A 5,000-nucleotide genomic window follows, 5' to 3' on the forward strand; every position below is an offset into this window, starting at 1 on the left:
CTCCAGAGGAGGAGGAAGAGGAGGAGGATGATTATGGGATCGGTGGGTGTGTGCATATGGATGCATAGACTCACACGGTGTGGTTGGGCAGATATGGAGGCAGCTTTAACACCACCTAAATCAACAAGTGCCACTGCCCCGTTGGAGTTTCCCAGAGGCGGTGGCCATGTCCGTGGTGCTGTAAGCCGGGGGACGGGGTGGATGTGGCTGTGGGTGGATGTATAGACTCCATGTGGCTCTGCAGATATGGAGGTCAGAAGAGTTTGCCGTTAGTTTAAGAGAGAAGGAAAAGCGGGGGAGGCCCAGAGTATTGCACTCATCACCACCAGCAGCTCACGCCTGTTGGAAAGATGCTGTGGGGGCATTCTTCACACATTTACACCTACTCTCTCTCTCACTTCTCTCTCTCTCTCTCTCATCTCTCTCTCTCTCTCTCTCTCTCTCTCTCTCTCTCTCTCTCTCTCTCTCTCTCTCCTCTCTCTCTTCTCATCTCTCTCTTCTCTCTCTCTCTCTCTCATATACACACACACACACACACACCGGTACATTCATAGAAACACATGTAAACACAACACACACACATACAGTACACACAGAAAAACTCACACAGACCATACTTTCTTACACACACATAGGATGAAAGATCTAAAAATAGAGGCCAGGAGAGTTTGTAGAAGGAAGTTGTGGGGGGGGGGAGATAGAGGAAAGGAGAAAGGGGGACAAAAAGGAGAAGGAGTTGGAGGAGAGCGGTGTGTGTGTGTGTGTGTGTGTGTGAGAGTTGAGGCGTGATACTGAATTCAGAGGCAGCCATTTCCTGTGGCCTGTGTGGCTGTACTAAGAGCTGGGTTTGGGCCTCGCCATATAAGGCCATGGTATTTTACATGACGAAGAGGCCCGTTACACACACACACACAGTGACCCACACACACACAGCCGCTGCTGCAGGAATTCTTCAAATGTTGCATAGAGTTGATGGGTGGGAGAGATATTTTTATCCCAGAGCTGCATTTAGCATACATGACGGGGAATGAAGGGATGAAGGGATGAATGGATGGATGGATGAATGAATGGATGGATGAAGGGATGAATGAAGGGATGGATGGATGATGGATGAATGAAGGGATGGATGGATGGATGAATGAAGGGATGAATGGATGGATGGATGGATGACATGGATTTGTAGCAGGCTCTCTGGCTAAGTGTAGTGGTTGAGTTGTATTGTGATGCTCAAAACTGTACACACTTCATCTCCAGCATGCAACACCTGTGCTGAATAAGGACAGCACAACAAAAAGGGGTGAACCTGTGTGCGTATGTGTGTGCCTGTGTGCATGTGTGTGTGCCTGTGTGCATGTGTGTGTGACTGTGTGCCTGTGTGCATGTGTGTGCCTGTGTGCATGTGTGTGTGCATGTGTGCGTGCCTGTGTGCATGTGTGTGTGCGTGTGTGTGTACCTGTGTGCATGTGTGTGTGCATGTCTGTGTACCTGTGTGCATGTCTGTGTATGTGTACCTGTGTGCATGTCTGTCTAGCTGTGTGCATGTGTGTGTATGTACCTGTGTGTCTATCTGTGTGCATGTCTGTGTGTCTGTGTGCATGTGTGTGTATCTGTGCACAGGTGTGTGTATCTATCTATCTGTGTGTGTGTGCGCACCTTTGCATGTGCATGTGTGTTGACTGACTGAGTGGCTAGTGGAAACCTATTATCCAGAGGCAGGCAGAAAGACCAAAGTCCAACACAACATGCAACACTGGTGTGTGTGTGTGTGTGTATGTGTGTGTGTGTGTTTATGCTCTGTTAGCCGCCTGTGTGTGTGTGTGTGTGTGTGTGTGTGTGTGTGTGTGTGTGTGTGTGTTTGTGTGTGTGTGTGTGTGTGTGTGTTTATGCTGTGTTAGCCGTGTGTGTGTGTGAGAGAGAGAGAGTGTATGTGCTGTGAGTAGAGGTTGTGGAGCCTCCATGTTGATGGTGTTGTTCTAAGCTGTCCCCATGAAAGGCTATATGCTCTTAGTTATACATTATCCACACACACACACACATACGCATGCCTATACACACATGTAAGGCTTGAACCTGCACACACACACACACACACACACACACACGCATGCCTATACACACATGTAGGGCTTGAACCTGCACACACACACACACTTACACATCCTGCAGTTCTGGACCTCCTGTAAGACTAATGACGGTGTGTGAGTCCAAAATGAAAGAGTCCACCAAAAGAACACCCACATGGCCCCAGTCTCTGTCATCCATCCATCACTGTTACAGCACACACACACACACACACACACCCCTGTCCCTCATGAGTGGTTGTTTTTCTTAACCTCTCCTTGTTGAAGCAGGGAATTATCTCCTGTCCAGCAAAGCAAAGAACTCCAGCAAATATAGCCTCTTCAAAAGAATGTCCTGGCCTGGTAGCTCTCTGTCTCTCTCTCTGTCTGTCTCTCTCTCTCTCTCTCTCTCTCTCTTTCTCTGTCTCTCTCTCTCTCTCTCTCGCTCTCTGTCTGCCTTTTTCTGCCTTTCTCTCTGTGTCTTTCTCTCTCCATCTCCCTCTCCCTGTAGTCCTGTGTGCTGGTGTTGTGTAGCGTGTGATGCCGTGGTGCATGTGCAAATCAGTGGGGAGTTTTCCTGGGGCGGCACGCTTTCGAGTCACTGTGTCTGATGTGGAGTTTGTTTTGTGTGTGTGTGTGTGTGTGTGTGTGTGTGTGTGTGTGTGGAAGTGTGTGTGTGTGTGGTGTGTGTGTGTGTGTGTTCAGTCGTGTATGGGAAGGGTGTGGTGTGCCTCAGAGAGGGAGAGCTCAGTGCAGTACTGCTGGTGTGTGTGTGTGTGTGTGTGTCCTGCCCGCCCTGCCTTGTAGTGTATAATGTGTACTTGTGTCATCCTATCATGCCTGGTGATATATTATGCAATTATACGTGAACCTTATGTGGCATTACTCTCACCTGGGTGTTTATTTTACCAGGCACACAAACACACACACACACAAACACACCATACACACACAAACACACCATACACACACACACACACACACTCACACACCTCAATGCGGAGTTAGTATGTGCCTTAACCAAAGTGCTTACACTGGCTCAGCAGCTTTAGAACTAGAGGCTGGTAGGGGAGAGCATGCACGGAACATCAGTCCCATCTGGGTCCTGCAGGCGGACCGGCCGCTCGACCTGTAAAAACAAGAGTGTGCAGGAAAAAAGAGCCGTCTGTCTGGAAAGCTAATCCAGAGCTGATGTACAATACAGCCGCCAGAGTTGAGAGGGAGGGAGGGAGGGAGAGGGAGAGAGAGGGAAAGAGAGAGCGAGAAAGAGAGGGAGGGAGAGAGAGAGAGAGAGAGCGACAGATAGAGAAAGAGGGAGAGAGAGAGAGCGACATAGATAGATAGAGAGAGAGAAAGAGAGATAGATAAAGAGATGAGAGAGAGAGAGAGAGAGAGAGAGAGATGAGATGAACTGAGTGAAAGAAAAAGAACAGAGGGGACTAAGGAGAGACTTGACACTGCCCAACTTGAGAAATGAAAAGAAAAAGATAGGAATTCAAAAAAAGTCCAGGAGAAAGAGAGAGAGAGACAGAGAGAAAGAAAGAAACAAAGAAAGGAAAGCTTTCAATAGCTGTTAACATTCCTGGCGGTTACTCTACGCAAAGATGGAGTCGGTTAAGATGGAGGTATTTATGTAGTCGGTTAAGATGGAGGTATTTATGTAGTCGGTTAAGATGGAGGTATTTATGTAGTCTGTTAAGATGGAGGTATTTATGTAGTCTGTTAAGATGGAGGTATTTATGTAGTCGGTTAAGATGGAGGTATTTATGTAGTCTGTTAAGATGGAGGTATTTATGTAGTCTGTTAAGATGGAGGTATTTATGTAGTCGGTTAAGATGGAGGTATTTATGTAGTCTGTTAAGATGGAGGTATTTATGTAGTCTGTGTGCAGAAACACCGTCACCACTCAGACCCTTTAAGACCTTGTTGTGGACCGACTCCACACACACACACACACCAACCACCACCCCCTCACACACACACACACACACACACACACACCAACCACCACCCCCTCACACACACACACACACACACACACACACCCCAACCCCACTGTAATGCTTCACACAGCAGCGGCGCGGCCGTTGCCGTGGCAACCCACAGTTAGGGTGGCGCTTTATTTTCCTGTAATTTAGTCTGGTCTTGTTCTGCTTTTATGATGGCAAGTTAATTTAGTCTCCACTCTCTCTTCATCTCTCCCTGAGCCCAAACGCTCTCTTCTGCTGTGTGTGTGTGTGTGTGTGTGTGTGTGTGTGTGTGTGTGTGTGTGTTTTCACGCGGTGGAATGTTGAGTATGGAAGGCCGTAAATGTTTTCCAACCTGAATCATTGAATAACTCCTGCTGCGAGGGCTCTCCAGGAGTGGAGGAGGAGGAGGAGGAGGAGGAGGAGGAGGCGAGAGGAGCAGTAGGGCCTGAGAGCTCTAACGTGGAGTAAAAACTCCTGATTAGTTCCAGAGTAGCAGCACAACTGTGTCCGGTGTGTGAAAGTGTCCAGTGATTCCCTGAATAGTTGGGGTCCCGTGAGTGCTCTGTTCGTGTGTGTGTGTGTGTGTGTGTGTGTGTGTGTGTGTGTGTGTGTGTGTGTGTGTGTGTGTTGAGGTCTGCTCCGCTCTCACAGTAGCCAGATGAGTGTGACTCATTCCCGCCGCATGATGAATGACCTCAGCACTCCGGAGACGGACACGATCACTCATATGTACACACACATATATACACACACACACACACACACACACACACACACACACACACACACACACACACACACACACACATACATACATACATACATACATACATACATACATACATACAAACATGCATACACACACACACACATACATACATACATACATACATACATACATGCACACACATACATACATACACACATACATACATATATACATACATATATACATACATATATACATACA

General features: G+C 47.7%; 1 protein-coding gene across 1 annotated transcript in view; it reads left to right on the plus strand.

The window, feature by feature from the left end:
- myo1ea (myosin IEa) overlaps window positions 1-5,000 on the plus strand; it is a 71,727-nt gene that overhangs the window by 17,656 nt on the left and 49,071 nt on the right.

This window comes from Alosa sapidissima, chromosome 20 (assembly GCF_018492685.1).
Source record: "Alosa sapidissima isolate fAloSap1 chromosome 20, fAloSap1.pri, whole genome shotgun sequence".
NCBI lineage: Eukaryota > Metazoa > Chordata > Actinopteri > Clupeiformes > Clupeidae > Alosa > Alosa sapidissima.